The sequence below is a fragment of the Oryzias melastigma genome, linkage group LG9 (assembly GCF_002922805.2).
Source record: "Oryzias melastigma strain HK-1 linkage group LG9, ASM292280v2, whole genome shotgun sequence".
NCBI classification, from domain to species: Eukaryota; Metazoa; Chordata; class Actinopteri; order Beloniformes; family Adrianichthyidae; genus Oryzias; species Oryzias melastigma.
The window spans coordinates 17,509,652-17,527,747 of NC_050520.1; the positions used below are offsets into that span (position 1 = coordinate 17,509,652).

Here is an 18,096-nt window from a genome sequence, read left to right on the forward strand (position 1 = left end):
ACAGTCAGACTGTAACCTTTCCACCAAGACCAATGAGCTCCATGCAAGATCTTACCTGGTGGAGGAGCAACTGATCTGAAGAACAATGAAGAAACAGCCCAGAACTATACTGGTTAATGACCTGAAGAGAGCTAGAGCCAGAGTGACAGATGTTTAGTAGTAACTTTGTTATCGGCCTAAATGAGTATTATACATTATACAAATAAAATATTTAAAAATGTGATTTCCTGGGTTCTTTATTCTTTCTTTCAAGAGGTGTTTTGATGATAAACATTACAGACATCTCTCCTCTAAATCAGCGACTGACAAATTCTTCTTTGCCTCACTGACCACTAAAGTAAAATAATGACATTTATTCATGAAAATCCAGAAAATAAAAATTATATTTTGTTTTTACAATTAAAAAACTTTCTTGATAGACAGAAAATACATTTTGTTTTTGAAACAAAGGGCTTTTTACTTTTTTAAGACATTTTTGCAGATTTTTTTTCCTGCCCATTCTAGTCTTTTCTGTAGGAAATACATTTCAGACTCCATGTGCCCCATCACACGGCTGTCAGTTGACCAAGCTGAGGAAATACACATATAAAGTTGCATGAGAAAATGTGTAACAAAAAACAACAAAAGAGGCTCAGCGGAGCAGCATGTAGGATGAAAAATGGTTATGCAAGTGGGCATTTGTGTATGATATAACAATACATCTCAGTGTGCCAGTCCGCTGTATAGACATTCATGATGCAAAGAAGCCTTTTTTAAGTGGATACATATGCAGCAAGGAATTGGGTCACTTACCATGTTACTATATGGCGGCAGTCCAACTCTTGCCCTACGTGTTTCAGACTTCATGGTGTTTCTGTACACTTGACCAAAGCTTATTTTGAAGTGCTAACTTGAAATAAGGACCAATAACATCCGGTTGGAGCTGGTAGAACTCCAATGTAAAAACTGTGACTTTGTAGAGATCTTAGAGTCTTTTGCTCCCTCTGAGTTGTGCTACTTGTGGATATAAAAAAAAATGACAAATTTGATGCCATTTGTTAGCTTAATATTTTCTTTTTGAATTAAAAATGATTTTAGGATATTAAACTAATCAACTCAGAGATGTAGTCTGCGCTAACTAAACCTGAAAATATACAAGACGTGGTAAATAAAAGCATTTTAATTTAAAAAATGTAAAGCTAAGGCCATTGTACTTCTACAGAACATAATGAGGTGAATTTTTGAATCTGGGGATCTGTCACTTCTTTAAGGCCAAGGCTGGAAGCAGAGTTGGATGCGCATAAGCATTGAGCCCTCAGGTGATGCTGCATGAAAAACTTTCATGCCAACATTATCGATATAGACACACATGCTCAGCAGAGCCTTCAAAAGCAAGGTCACACAGCACAATCCACAGCTGAATCCATAAATTTGGCCTGAAGTCACGCTATTATGCAATCGGGAAGACTTCAAAGTTATCACACAGACACTTGTTATTCACAGTCACTGTTTGTAAAGTCGGCAGTTGCAGCTAAGAGGAAAACACGGGGAAGGTTTATGCAAACCCAGACTTTAGTCTGTTCAGCTCTATGGTGGAAGAAGAATGAAAATTCTTGATTTAAATAAATGTATTCTCATTCTCATCAAAACTGAATGAAGACATGAACAAAGTGCAACTACATCATTTTTTTAAAGCAGTCTGAAGCTAATTGATTGAACATTTAAAATAAATGCTTTGGGTGCTACATATGTACGATTCTATGCCATTTATGAAAGTCATTCAACCTTTAGAAATGAATTTCAATTCATTTCTGATGTATTTTTTTTTTTTATTATTTATAGTGTTTGCATGGGTTTGTGAACTTGACCGTGTCACCTTAGACAACTTGTGGGAGAGTTCTGGGAGTATGGAACACAGACACTGCTGCTAGAGACCATACAAACAAAGCGGGGACTCGGTTTAATGGTCAACAGTGAAGTTTAGCCAATGGTCTACACCTGTCCCATCACAGATGGTGCATGAAAGCTCCGCCTCCTCCTTCTGATTTACTGTTTGATACCAGGTGCAAACAGCTGATTATTTCAAACAATTTGAAAGAAACTTGAAAGATTCCTTGTAGCTTCAAAAGGATAAATAAATAGGAGGGTTCTTGATGTAGTGAAGAAGGGTGTGAACGATGCAGAGAATGGGATTGAATAGAGGCAGAATAGACGCCTCTGTCTACCAAGAATTACAAAAAAGAGTCAGAGGAGAGGGATGTCTGTGCTTCCTCGCTGAGAAATTGCTCACACCCCACAAAAAGGGAAAAATAATCAACGGATGGATCCTTTATTTTGGCGAGTCTCTTTCAAAAATGGTGACAAATACTCATCTTAAGGGAAAACAATGACAGATGAGCTTGTAATAACAACAGAAACAGAGACGGAAAGAGTTAAAGGAAGAGCAGCAGCAGAGGAAAAAGCAAACAGATGGACACTCCCACCGAGTCTATGTCCAGAAAATGTAATCTGTGATTGTCTCACAGGAGCGGCTAACCTTTGCTTGACTTCATCAGATGAAAGAGACAAATAGAGGATGTGAGATGTCCTCTTAAAATATCTCACTGCTGTTTATTTCGCTTGAGGTCTTTGATCAGACGCATTTCTATAATCAATCATGCAGGAAACAAATGCACCGAGTTGTTTTGTCTAGATAATTATGAGCACATATTTGATCATGCATATTTTAATAGGCAAACTGTGGCACAGACACCTTGGACCGACATCTGCCGAATGTGTCATGTGAATTTGGAACAACATGACTTCCAACTGCAAAAACTGGAGAATTTGTTAATTTTTGTGAATGCTTTGGTAACATTTAAACGACAATGATGTGTATAATCATGCAAGGATTTAGAACAAGCGAGTAGTTAAAACCAGATTAAGAGAGGGATGAAGACTTCCTGCAGAGACTGCAGCTGGGATGAGCCGCCTCAGGAGGACCGATCCATGTGTATTCCTGTGGTTTTCATTTATCATCGATGCTTTGAGTGCTTTAGGACAGACCGGATTCTCTACACCACATCAGACTAAGACTCAAGCTTGACGTGAAAACATTTACTTCAGTCATGTGTCTTAGACACATTTGCTACCTTCTTAAAACGGCTACTCTGATAGCTAAAAGGTAAAGCCCAAGCTATCTGGTGTTGGTGTTCACCTTTCAGTGATGTGTGATCCCTCCCATGACAGGGTTTTATGAAGATTTAAAAAAAAAAAAGATCAGTGCGCTCTTTTTAGGGGTCCAGATGACCCCACTTTTAATGTAAACATGCCTACAAGGGTTAAAAGCCAAACAATCCTGAAGCCAAATTTGTAGCCTCCACTTTTATAATTAAAGGGAAATCACGTTTTAATAGGTCCTACAAAAAATTCTAAAAAATCTAGAGCTCAGAAAAGCATTTTAAACCAGCTGCTGATATTTTGAGAAGGTGAAGATTTATTTTAACCCGCAAAATTTGTGGAAAACAACCTAAAATTGGATGCAAACTTCAGCCTTGTGCAGGCAAGTCTTTGAAAATATTGCCTGACATTGAAATACTCTGTGGCCCAAAAAAAGTTAGGGATCAGTGTTTTGATATACGGAAAGGAAAATTGCTAGCCAAAAAAAAAATCTTGTCAAAAGTCTCAAATAAAAGCAGAAACATTACTAGCTTTTATAGGAAGAATTCTGACCCCTTAAAGGGAGTACTTGCTTTAAGGGGTCAGACTTCTAATTAAATCCCACAAATAGAAAACAGCAAAAGTTTTTGCCTTTTATAAAATTGCCACACTTTACAGCTTTTAACTTTCTTTCTCTAGAAGAGCCATTTTATTTTGGCCAGTAGGTGGTCCTTCAAGGTCCAATTCAACTCTTAACAAATATTGTGATGAGAAATTAATAGTTTTTTTAATCATTCTACAACTCTGGGCTCTCTGAAAACAATCTCACACATGCAAATGTCAAAAACTAGATTTAGTCAATTAAACTTTGGAAACTGCTGCAGAACAGCAGAGTAATGACACCCTGTGCTGCTTAAAACCTAGAAAGTGACAACAAATAAACTTGTCACATTCTCAAAAACTTGGGGGGATAAACATGTTGCCACCTGCCTGGAGCTTTTAAGGCATGACTTATCAAAAAATGAATATTTCCAGGAGAGATGAAACAAACATTCAAAGAAACAAAAATAGGTGAAAGTTAAGAAAAGCGTTCAACGTTTTGCAATTGTTTCCAACTGCCTCCGGCTAGCTGACTCATCTAATTCTAAAATCACCCTTTTCTCCGTTTTGCTGTATGCCACTTTTGTAGCTCCCAGGGAAGATAAGTATACTATCCAGTTCCTACCACCAGAGTCCCAGCGCATTTGTGCACCTCCATTATTGTCAAAACCCCTGTGGCAAGCTGCAATGGTTTTCTGGAACACATTTTCCCAATTTTTACCAAAATAGTAGCATCTTAGCAGACTTAGTCCCATAGCTTTTAAATATAAATTGAGCAAAACGGTCTCAGACAGAGCCAGTAAAATGCAGACAAGGAAGTTTATCATCAAAACTGTTTCTTTGTGTCTACATTATTTGTTTTTATGTACTATTTTATTATTTACTATTTCTATTATTATTTTCTAATAGTCGATGTGATGTGAAGGCCCTGTGGATCCCTGAAGTGGAGGTGAAAATATAAAAAAAAACACAAAAGTAAATCTGCAGCAAAGTTTAGCTACATATACTGTGTATATATATATTAGAAAATCTTTAGAATTTAATTCAGTGGCACCATTATCCACAGCGCCACTTTAAAAGAGTAAATGCATAATTATATGTAAATAGATCTTTCTAATCAATATAGACTACAAGATTATATTCTTTAACCCTTTCATGCCATACATGTTGCCAATTCACAACATTCCATCAAATCTAGGACTTTATTTAATTTATCATTACTCAGAACAGAAACAAATTGAAGATTTTTTTTTTAGATAATTGACAATAAAGTCAAGCATGAAACACGAAAACATGCTCCTTTACAATACATGGATTTTACACTAAAACCAATATAAAGCTAAAAGCGATGGCTGAGAAAACAGCATTTTTACCAGCTTTTTAACACATTTTCATTAAAAAAATGAAATGTACTAAATTTTGTTTAAGCCACGAGATCTTTTATAGAATGTAACTATATATATATGCTTATATTGCAGTGTTCTGCATGTACTGAGTTAGTTGACAAATCATTTATCATTATTGTGATTACTAAAGGCTTACACTGTTTCATTTTGAAAAGAACATAAATGAACACCCCGAGGTAACCTCTGCCACCGATACAAAGCCTATCGAGAGTATCTGTGTACTTTGAATACTGTGTATTAGAAATCTAATTGTTAGCTTGAATAACATATGTCATTAAGTGAATTTGCATGTATTGTGTTCACATACCTGCAGTTAACAGTCTATTCTAAAAGTCAATAGGTTTTTTTAGGACTATTTTATTCAGAAAAGATTCAACTTGCCGTCTTTGAGATGCCAGTATATTGCTATAATCTGATACTATAATCTCTAAGGACCTATGAAAATTGTGTTTTTTTTCATATTCTTGTGAAAGTTTTTCCACATTTAAATAAAATTAAGCATAAAATTTCATTTCTGAGGATTTCTGTGTTCATATTGTTGTGAATCAGGAGCAGACGAAAAAATGTCTTTGGAAAAAGCTCATAGTAGAGGTGCTACAACTGACAAGCTCCCTAACTTTTTGGATTATTTTGTTATCAGACACGCGATTTAAATCAAACCTGACATTTTTAGATGGAGACGTTCCATCTTTATCATAGACTGCAGACACTAAAAACTCACAACTTGCACAACCACAACTCAAAAGCGAATTTCTAACGAACTTCTACTGGTATATGTCCTAGAAATTGAAACAGTTCTTGATTAAGCATAAAAGTGCATAATCATAATTAAAAGATTACTTTTACAAAAGATCAGAAGACGACTGGCGTGGAAACTTAAAAATAACCAGTCAGAGGACAAATGACTCGACGCCGCTCACACACGTCTCATGAGCTGAATTTAGTCTGGATATCAGTCATCAGTTAATCATGCCCAGTCTTCTGTCACTTGCAACTGTCATTCTCATTATCATCTTCATTAGACAGGGATGTAAATTCACACACTAACTAACAGGTGCAGACGTACACAGTACGATGCGCTCCTCCACCCGGTCTCTAATCACGTTCCAGTCTTGTTTTCAGTAACAGTTTGTGATGCACCAAAGTTAATGAACACAGAAAGAGTTGGCGGCGCACACGCAAGTCAACGGGTCTGCAGAGTCATGGAGACAAACACTGCTGTGCTCGGTATTGTTCATGCACAGCCATGAATGTGTGAGCGCGGAGCTTCAAATGTCAGCATGAATGCATGCATATTTGCATGAGTGGCTTTCTCATAAGCTCACTCGGCTGTTTTTTTTTGTTTTTTTTCTGTCTTAAGATCAAGCACACACAGCTATGTGTGCCATCGTTTTGGGATGAGACAGAAAATGATCGCTCTGAATTGTACCCCCCACCCACCCGATGGTGTTTGATCTTGAGCAGAACGATAGAAAAGAGAAAAAGGAAAGAGGGAGGCAGGCCGTTTGAGCCTTGTGGGCACCTCTCAACGTGTGGTCCACAAGTCTGCACCCTGCCTGATAACAAGTGATTGGAAAAAAAGGAAAGATTTGAGGAAAGGGTGGAGAGTCCAAGGACAGAGAGAAAGAGAGACATCTGTGGTGGCAGTGGGTATCACACAACAATGACACATTGACACTGCAAACATTTGCTTCTCCAATGTCTGACAGATGTTTCTGCATGTTTGTTTCACTTTTCAGCCCTCGTACCACATGGAGAAAGTTTAAAAGTTCAAGTAAACTACAGATGGCATCTGAAACTTTTATTTATGAAGTTAAAAAAAGAAAAGGAAAGAATTAAATCCATGTTTAAAAGATGTATTTTTCATTGCATAAAATCTTAACGAATGTGTCAAAAGTTGACATTAAAAATTATTAGATTTTCTACTTTTATGAAATTTTATTTTGATTGAATTTTACAGAAATAACAATTAACTCTGGAAGAAAAAGATTGAAGAAATGTTTTCAATTTGTTAACATGGGATACCAAGAATTTGCTCATTAATTACAAAAACCTTTCTGTATTTTTATGTATTATCTAAACTAAATGGCCTCTAAATATAAAAGACAGTGTTGTTTAAGAACTTTAACAAGCACTGACAATTAAAGTTGAATTAATCTGAATTTTTTTGTTGTTTTTGTTGTTAATTAACATGTTTTCTTTGTGTAAGATGATCAAAAACCTCGAATGAACTAGAACTCCACAAAGAACTTTCAGGTGTAACAGATTGGTCATCCTTCTAATTGTTTGTCTTTGCAGTGTTCACAATGCTGGAATAGTTTCAACGGTAAATATCAGTGGCTATGTCCGGATTCCCACATTAATCCCTAACTACTGAAAAACTAAATTGTGCGGGACTTTCTAGTGCCCTGGATTTTAAAAGCAATTTGGACACAATGCTCATTACTTATAGTTCTTTTTTTTTTAAATGCCGAAAGTGAAAATCGAATTCACGATGTCTATTTGTTACTCAGTTGTGTTCTGATGATGAAAATGTGGATAGTTTATTAAAAAATACATTTTTTTTTTTTTTATGTAATTGTTCAACCACAATGCATTGTGGTCTATATTTGCTAATAAAGTGAGCGTTGATGCACACCAGTTTTTTGCAAAGACTTCTGGAAAATTCTGGAAAAAAAGATCACACTATCTAGAGAGTAGAGAAGGAATTGGGACACAGACAACGACCTTTATGGCCGATCGTTCCAGTTTAGGGTCACTGGGATGTTGGATCCTACCCAGCTCCTGTTGAGCGAAGGCAGGGACACACTGGACAGGAAACTACACACACTCACATTCGCAGAATTTAGAGACACTAATTATCCTATTAGGCATATTTTTGGGTATGCAGTCTGCTGGAGTGCCAGGAGAAAACCCACGCATGCACAGGGAGAACATGCAAGCTCCACACAGAAGGGACCCAGGAGGAGTTTGAACCAGGCCCTTCTCTGTGAGGCGACAAGAGCAAATGTGGAGAAGAGCAAATCCTGATGACAAGGACTCCTACCATCATGAAAAGTGGGGTTTTCTGAGCTTTAACCTCATAAACTAGTTCAGAACATATTTATTAATCAACCTAATCTAAATGCAGATGTAGAATAAAATAAGACAATCTTATAAATATTATACTGTTGTGAAGATTTTTTTCAAAAACTTAAAAAAATCCATTGAGTTTTTGCAATCCTTCCATTGTCCTCGTTTCCCTGTAGAAAATTATTGCGCATCATTTTTTTGTGTGTTTGTATGCATCAGAGTGTCTATTTCAGATTAGTCAGGTCAACGGGAAGGCATTACATATTCATGGAATTACCAAATTATAAAAATGGAACATGAGTCAATGCTGAAATGAAAGGAAGCCAGCCTTCCATGGCTTCAAAGATCCCATCAGAGGCAAGTTATAATCTGATCACATGGTGTGTAAAAGTGTGTGTGTCTGTAGTCACACTGAATGTGAGAACAGAGTGAACAGACAAGAGAGAAAAGGAGACAGAAAAGGGCTGACCTTCATTGAATCACTTCTGTCTCTGAAGAGACCCGTAGGAAAGCATCCTGTTTGGCCAACTGTTCCTGTGAAGAAAAAAAAAATAGACAAGACAAGAAAAAGGGAAGCCGGAAAGAAACAGAAATGCAGTCAAAGGCGCACTAGAGCTACAACAAAAATCAAGTAAAAGAACTGTGTCAGTGGTAAAAAAGGTTAAGAAATATCATATGGTGAAGGACTATTCACAGGACTGCACATAGGTGTTGACTATTATTGAATAGTCAATAACAAAGGACACCAGGAATTTCCCTTGATGAGGAAACTGGCAGAAGCAAGACTCAAAACTCAAGTACAAATCAGTCATAAAAACAAATTTGGCAATTTCTTTTGTTTTTTTTATGGGTAATTTTCCTTTTTTTCCTCATTCTACAAATATGTGTTCCTTACAAATCCATGTACTTGTGCTGCAGTGTCCTGCAAAAATATGCTGATAGATATGGGACGTCTACCATCCATCCATCCATCTTCTAAACTCACTTAATCTCTTTCAGAGTCATGTGGTTACTCAAATCTATCCCAAGGCCACACAGTCCCTTGCATACATTCACATGTAGAGTCACCAATTAACCTATGAAGCATGTTTTTTCAAGGTGGGAGGAAGCCCGAGTGCCCGGCAAAAAACCCAAGCAAGAACTGGGAGAGAACATGTAAACTCCACTCAGGAAGGTCTCTGCTGGGATTTAGACCAGGGCTTTCTTCCTGCCAGGTGAGACTACTAACTATTGTGCAACTTTCTGTCTACTCTACTATTCTTAAGCTTTTTATTTTTCATTCAGTTCTCCATGCCTCTGTTTGGTACAGTGGGATTCATGTGTTGTCCTTCTTTCCGACTCTCCTCCAGGGAGAGCAGGAGAGATTCCAGATGGATCATCTGTGCTCCTTTTCTTGGCAGTGGACCTCGCCTCTGGCTCATCTCGTGCCCCCAGCTGTTCCCCAGTTGAATCTGGATGAAACCCATCAGCTACACTATTCTAACATGTAGTTGTAGAGTTAGATAAGCTAATTCTTCTTTAACAGTCCTGGTAAATCGCCTGTCCGTCCAGGGAGAGGATCCCTCCTTCATGTGGACAGCTTTTCCTTACCGAAGTAGTGAATTACTTTATAAAATAAGTAAAGAAATCTCATTACAATTTCACTCAGTAAATAAAGTAAAGTAATCAATTACTTTTTTTTAATTAATTTATCCAATATTGTTTATATCTTATCAAAGATTCTCTGTCTTTGGACAATTACCATTGAGAAGCTTGTTAAGACAACAGTGTTGTAATATTGGGCTTTATAAATAAAATTTAATTGAACTCAAAAACTTAAAAAATATATTTTGCAAAGTAAACCTTAACTGTAACATTAACCATGAGCAGTCCAGTGGTGGACATGAATGCACAACATTTGTAGAGGGTTAATGCGCATGTACCCAAATCTGGATTAACCATTTAGAGCCTGTCCATGTTTTTTCATTTTAATTTTGGCCCAATGATTTCCTGCAGAAATGAAAAAAACACAGATTCTGTGATCAACATTTTTCATTTAAAGAAACTAAAGTGCAAGAAACTGTATTGCTGATGCGTAATCAGGTTGTCATTGTAAATGAGATTGTTCTCAAAAATAATAAATAAATAAAGCAGAAGTATACGCTACTTTCAAACGGAATCACTAGTTTAAACTTTTAATTAGAAAATATTAAACTTTAATGCGTCATTAGATGATTATGTTTGATAAGAACTGTTTGTTTAGGCATCATTAAGAGTATTTTAACATGCTTCTACCGTTTGGAATTATTAACCAAGTATCAACATGCTGTTTTCTTTTCCATGTCATTACCCAGTAAGGCATGAGGATTTAACTGTCAATTTAAAGTAAGTGCCGCCCCCGTGAAGTCATCTTGCCACATACTGCTGGTTATAAATCAAACATGATGGTCTTTAAATAGGGAAATTTATTATTTATACTTTAAGCCAAAATACCTTGAAGAGGAAGAAAAAAAATGACAAGTAATAAGTCATAAGACTGAGGGGGAAGGCGCTCCATTACCATAGTCTGGATTTATTCAACTACAGGGAACTTTAGAAGTTGAGCCACCAATGGGGATACTTTGGATAAACAGCACACAGTTCATCTGTCTATTAGCCTTAGACCGGAATAAATAAAAACAAGTAACAAAGAAAATTAAAAATAAAACCTTTGAACGATCCACAGGTGGAGATGGAGGCGTTGGAGCTAAAAGCTCCATGCTGTTCCCTCTTGTTTTGAGCAGGAAGCAGAGCAACTACAAAACACTTTTCTGCTTAACATCATCAAGCTGAGATGCAGCTGGCAAGAAACTACATGTTACCTAGCAACAACAACAGAGCAGTGCCGTGACTAAATCTTTTTTTTTTTTTTTTTTTTTTACAAGAAGATTGGATAAGAACGACTCCCACAAGTAAGAGTAATGATGTGGAGAGAAAAGGATATGAATACATTCTAATTTAATAATTAAATGATTGATTTATTGATCCAGGTGATCAGCCATCTTTGTGGGAACTTATGAGTGTGTTTCGTGATGCCCCAAAGATTTAGGTTATAGCGTTTCTTCTCAGTCTGTTTTTTTACGTTTTAACTTTGTGAGAAGCTTTAATGTCCCAGAATTCCTCAGTCTCAGTAGGGACGCTGAATTACTGTTAGGTAGATTTGTTAAGCAGCTGGGATTGGCTTCTCAGCGTGAACTGATGTTATTTGTGGTGTTGACTTCACTTTCTTAGGTTTTCAAAGGCATTTGGTGTCACACAGACAGAGGTGTCCTGGGCTAAAAGATCATGTTCAGCCTCGTTCTTCAGAGTCGCACAGCTGCGAGCTGGATTAGACCTGAAGAGGATGAAGTGCTCTCTTCTGTGACTCACATTAGGCTGTGAACCACAGCTCAGCTCAGGCTGCCAAAAAGGTTCCTAAAAGGAAGAAACATCGTATTCAGGATCACATCAGTAACTCTAACTTAAGGAAACAACTTCTTTAACTGTTGACAGACGGTCAAATATTCTTTGCTGACCTTACACATATGTTATAAATCAGTAAATCTTTGCAAGCCAGCTTAACTTTCTCTGTAAAAGTCAGAACTATACTCCAAAAACATCCAACACTAAATCTCAGACAGACTGGGGGCGGTTGGGTGAAGGCATGACCCTTGAGATCATGGGGTTTACCAAAGAGAAACATGGTGGAGAGTCCTTGGTGGTTCTGTGCTAAAAAAAAAAAAACCCTCCTGTCTGATTAATCCTGTTTATGGAAATCAATGTCGATTTTTAAGACGGCAGCTGTCGTTGCTGCATCAAGTGGGCTTTTCAAATGTGATCCCTCATATCAGATGTGGTGTATGAGAGTTTCTTTGCTATCACAGACTTATTCTATTCTATATTATTATTATTTTATATTCTATTCAACTTGTATAACAAAACAAATTTCTACTTATGGTTCATTAATGCTTAAAAGATGCTTTTAAAACTTAACATTTCCTAAAATGCTTTAAGATAAATCCTGTAAAGGAAATAAAGAATTACATTCGTTTTTCATGCTGCATAGAAGATCTTCAGGGACTTTCAAGTGATTTGACAGGGACAGAGTGAAGGGAGAGATTAGACACATGAGTCACCAGCTCAGGAAGATCAAAACCCTTGTTGACAGCAGACAGCAATAGCCTAGAGATGATGAGTTCCATCTCTGACATTAGATTCCATGTCAGATCTTGGCATCAGGTTGCAGTGTTCCTCCATGCTTCATTGAGCTATTTTCCTACTGTCGACTTCAAGCGAGTTCGGAAAATTCATGAATACTGAATAATTCCAGCAATACCTGCTTTAGCTTGACATCACGGCAACAGACACAAGCACCAAAGTGAAGATGAGTTAGCACATGGGTGTGAGGAGCTCTGACCTTTTCTTTAAAGCACTGGTTGTCACGTCATTGTTTGCCAAACATGACTTTTTGATATTATCACTTCAGAAAACACTCAGTAAAGATTTCATTGTACTTATTGGTAATCACATCACACTCTTTGTAATAATTTTCTTTAAAAATCCAACATATCATCTCTAAAGTTAAACATATTTATGCATAATTCTAAATGTAAAGTGAAATTATTGTATATAAACTTAATTTTTAGATTTATTGATAATGTTAGGGTCACGTATAGAATTGCAACTGCGTGACAAGGAGGCATTGGGAGATTTTATGCTGCTGCTCCCTGATTTTTTCTTTTTTAAATTGTTGGCGTGATCATGAATATAGATGGTGGATGTCTGGTGGTCATCATGGCCTGATTTTTATATACAGCGTTCCCCCACTTATTCACATTTCACGTATTTACAGATTTTTTTTCAGTCACGTGACTTCTGGTTCATCACAAAAACTCCAACAACTCAAGACGTTTGTATGAAACTTTGGTGTCCGGAGAAAGTGCTAGGGTGAATCTCTGCCACAGGAGGGGAGCGGAGATAAAGAGCACGCCAGCGGGGATAGTAGGGTTCTCCGTATTCGTGGAATCTCCGGTCTCTAACCCCCGTGGATAAGGGGGGAATTCTGTCCCTTCGAACTCAACTCTCGATCTGGACGGCCGCCATCCAGAGACATGTACACATTGTCCAGTCAGAGCTGCTGCCGGCTACCAATCCCAGTTTCCACCGCCATGAGGCCGTCTAGCCGTCACCCCATTTTGTAATGGCATCATCCCTGCCCAACACTAGACTGTGCAACCTCAAAATGCGTCCAGACAACCACTGTCCAATGTTTTAGAGAAAAATTGTGTGACCCCTGTAAATTTGAACTTTTTTAGCCGCCACGTGGCATATAACAACGAGACTGCCGCCTCCCGATTACAAATGATGCCAAATTTAATGAAAAACTTGCATTTTGGGATATGTGACCACCATAGTCTAAGCAGACATAAGTCTTCTTTTATATATTGTTTACTAAAAGTACATCATCACTTCTATCAAAATATGCAACCTAAAAAAGGTCTTTAAAAATGTCACAATAAACATACAAAATCAAAAAATTTTTCAGTATCGGGGTTTGGGCATTGATGAAATCCTCTGAGATTCAGCATAATCATATGGCTTAAACTTTAGCCCTGCAGTGGTAATTATAAACACACCACCAGTCCTGTGCGCTCTATCTCTTTCATATTGCTTTCATTTTTCTCAGCCATGACTTTTGCACATATTTGCACAGATGGAAGCGGTCTTCCGACATCAAGCGAGAGAACACCAAATCAAAGCTGATCTGCGTGTCAGCAAGGAAAGTCGGGGAAGTCTGCAATCGTCAGCCCCTGTCTCCAAATAAAATCAAAGCGCATTAAATGAAAAGGAATAATCACTGAATTATCAAACTGACACTCTTTGAATGCACTGGAGTTAATGATTAATGCGTGTTGCATCAAGAAAAATACATGTAGAATTCAGAAGTTCTGCCATGAAACCTCTAGGATTTTGCATTCATAGTAATTAGTGCATCAGACGACATGACAGAACATTGTGGCGGGTTTATCTGCATCGTTATCTTCATATACACTTTGGCTTCTGGCCTTTCAGACTGCACCAAAGGCAAGATTGGGATTGATAAAACATGTAATCTGATAATGTACATAATTCATCACACTACAAAGAGTCTTCATTCAATCTCCTTAGACAGCCTCATTTATTATGAAGACATCCATAAGTCAGATGAGGCGCTGGCGTGTGATGGAGACTGGACTCCCGGAGATATTCAAACAGGAAGAGGGCAGCAGACAGAATGAGACCAATCAAGACAACAATATTTTGTGAGGTCTGTGGTAATTAGGTGGATTAATGAATCAGAAACAATCCCTGAAATGGGATTAATTTGTATGACATTGCTGTCATGTTATGCATTTATCAGTGTCAAGCGAGAATTTAATTTATAAGTCAGAGGACTGTCTCATGCTTGCAGCTAAAAATAGGATAGTATGTAAAATTTAATAATCTGCTGGAAAAAAATGCTGGGAAAGGAGAGAAGGAAGAAGAGTTAGAGAGGATCACAGTTAAAAAGGAGAAGCGTCATCATGACATGATGTATGTAAACTCAAAAACAATTGAATAAATGGTAAAAGTTTTAAAATATATTTTTATTTAAAGACAAAACATCTAAATAAAAATGTTACATTAAATTACTGGAACTTCTGTTTAGGCCATAAAATATCAATGGAAGCCATTGTGGTCGGTAAATACAAAGACAGTGGTGCTTCGCTTAAAGGGTTATCAAACCCTAAATCAACTTTTTTTGGCTGTTTACATCTATAAATGTATTTTGGTCATTGCCAAAATATTGACAAATTAAAATAAACGTGTTTAATTCTTGAAAATATAGTCAAAAACAAACTGTGTGCTGCCCCCTTCAGGTTGAATTGAGGAATTACATTTGAATTTCATGATTGGTCAAACCGTTTTAGTTCCATGTCATTTCAGAGGTCACACAGCCTGATCTGCAGCTCCAATAATGATAAAAGTCCTGTTCCCCACTCCTCTGACTGGATCTTCAAATTTCAGCTGTGGGCGGAGTCAGCCTCCAACTTCCCTGTTTGGTTACCCTTTAATGTACATGACACTGAATGACAGATTCACAAAACAAACTCAGATGCAACTGTCCTCCTCCCTTGCATTACCATATTTGCATCACTTAAACCTTTGAAATATATATTTTTTTTCCAAAAAAGAAAAAAAAGCAGAAAAAAATAACCTTTTGGAACTGAAGATCAGGCCTGTTCATCCACTCATGTTCACTCCAGCTCCGACTCTAACAAAGAAAGCTAGATTAAAAACTCCACATCAGTGCTCTTTTCACATTTCTACCTTATTTCCTTGATTATAAACATCACTCTGACCAACCACTCCTTCACATAATTTCTCCAAAACCAAGAAGCAATGATTTTTCTTTTAAATACAAGAAAAGGTGATCCTGTTCAGCACTGGACAGCTCCTGTGACGCATCAGGCTAAAGGGACCGAGGAGAAAGAGGCAGAAAGAGAGAGGAGGGGGCTAAATAGCAAGAACCAGAAATCACAACAGCCTTTATATGAGGGTAAAACCATGAAAACCGGCGGTTTGTTGCTGCGCCACAACTTTGACCGGTGGTCGACAGGTGAGTCATACCATTTCAGGGGCAGTGGCCACAATTTTTAGTGGTAATGTGGAACTGATCACATTATTTATAATCAAATAATATGTGTGTTGTTTAATGAATGTACAGCAGGAAAAAAATAATGTTTGTAAAGCAGGGTACTAATAGGAATAAATACCAAGTATCAATAAAAATAATTATTTGAGAAACATTGTAAACTGAAAACATAAAATTAAATCACAGCATTAAAGTATTTACCAAAATTGTTGAAGATTAAATGGAAATTAAAGCACATTTTTTGCACAAATGTGTAGCAATTTTCTTTTTAATGTTCCTTTTTTGTTTATTTTTGTATCTTACCATGAGCTTTATTAACAAAAAAAAAATATTTCTGATTAAGGAGAAGAAATGTATTCCACAAGCTTTAAGTGTTGTAGAATTTGGAATGAACAGAACTTATCCAAAACACGCTTTGCAGAACACGTTCCTTTGTTAATATTCAATAAGCTTGTTTTAGTATTTAAACTGGCACATTTCAATATTTTTCCAACATTTAGTTAGTAAGTTAAATATACAGGTAATTGCAGATCATTTAAATTTTCATTTTCAAGTGTACTTTTTTATAAGAAAACACATCTGCTTTTGGGCTGAAATGTCTGGAGGCTTCATGGAAGCTTTCAAAGTGCAGCAATAAGCATTTCCAATGAATGGCGACTTAATGGCACCATCTGTGACATTTACTTGATGGAGAATAACAGTCCAAGGCTGGGAGAGTTGGACAGCTCTTATCTTTCAAGGTGAGATTCAGCCCAGGAAGAAGGTAGCACTTGATACTGCATTATTCTGTACCTAAGAAACTCTCTTTGTCACAAGCTGTTCTTTTGCACAGCGTTTTAAAGTCTGGACACTTCAGAACAAAGCACAAGCTGCTGCTTGTCCTGAGCAACCAGCAGTTGGTCCAAAATGTGGCTTACAACCTGTGATTACGGATGACAATTATGTCTTTAAACCCACTGCCCAGAAGTTTCCAAATCTCCGTTGTTCATGTCGAATTATAATGAAAATACCTAAATCATGCCCAACAGCTCTTTCTCATATACACAAATGTAGCATTTGTCTCTACTTCCTGACCACAGAATCCATTTAGACCCATGTTTAAACTTCCCAGCATTACAAGTATTCCCAGAAACCCACTTTTTTTTTTTTTTTCAAGAAAATTGCTAATAAATCTAAATGTCACTGCCTGTCCTTGAAACCACTCAGCGTGTAACCCCTCTCTGCTGTCTGCTCTTCCATCAGTGCTAATTACTGTAAATGAGTTGTAATTGGGGATTCAGAAGCCTGCCTGATGTTTCAGATTTAAAGTCAATGGCCATGTAATAGCACTCTGCCTTTGTCCATCATTAATCACGGTTTCATGTGACGCTGCAGCCTGCAAGATCGAATGAACACGTGTTAATAACTGTTAAATACAGATTTGGGTGATTGTGAAGGTGTAGAATTAAAAATCAAAAAGGTATTTAATGAAAGAAAAAGTATTTTACATTTTTTTTTTAAAAAAAAGCTTTTTTTTTCTTAGAAATTGGGAACAATAAGTACACCATCTTTTTACAGCTGCAAGTTGAACAATAACTACTTATACCAAAACAAGGACACATAAAATAATAATCCTTTAAAATCCTGTTAACACACATTTGTTTAGCAAGCCTTAATAAAACAACGCATGGATTTCCAATAACTCAAAATTTAAAGTTACTATTCTGCACAGAGGCAGTTTAAAATGTATTAGTGGTCATTGAAACTATAGCGATTACACAAAACGGATCTACACACAAACACACAAACAGATATGTCCTAAATTTAAATTGAAGTAAACAATTCCTAATATTTTTGTGTGTGTCTTAGGTTTTCTATTTTCTTTTGGGTTTGCTATAGCAATAGCTAGGACAAAAAAGTCAAACAGGAAAGACTTGGTTTGCAGAGATTGAGCATCAATAAAAGTGGAATTAGAAAAAAACAAATGTTCTACTATGACTTTTACTTTTTAGAGCAACAAAAATGTCTAAAATCAAAATGATGAGGTTTGTTAGAGTGCAGAGTTTGAGAGCAGCTGGGCTGGTGCGTTGACAGTTTACCAATTTCAGTTAATAGCAATTTTATATTCTTATTTTTAAATAATCCCACTTAAAGTTTTATTATGAGATTTTCTTAGCAAAAATTAAAATTTTCATCTTTTTTGTTTTGTTTTTTTTACTGACAAAATGAAAAAGCGTTCCTAAAATTTCC

At 36.8% G+C, this 18,096-nt stretch overlaps 1 long non-coding RNA gene across 1 annotated transcript in view; it reads right to left on the reverse strand.

Annotated features, from left to right (window-relative positions):
- Positions 1–13,539, reverse strand: part of LOC112148646 — a 21,539-nt gene extending 8,000 nt beyond the window's left edge. Inside the window, exons 1-2 of the long non-coding RNA XR_002919654.2 lie at positions 10,883–13,539; positions 8,665–8,729 (exon numbers count right to left, since the gene is read on the reverse strand). This is a non-coding gene — a long non-coding RNA (uncharacterized LOC112148646). The remainder of the gene's footprint in view (positions 1–8,664; positions 8,730–10,882) is intronic.
- Positions 13,540–18,096: the final 4,557 nt, after the last annotated feature.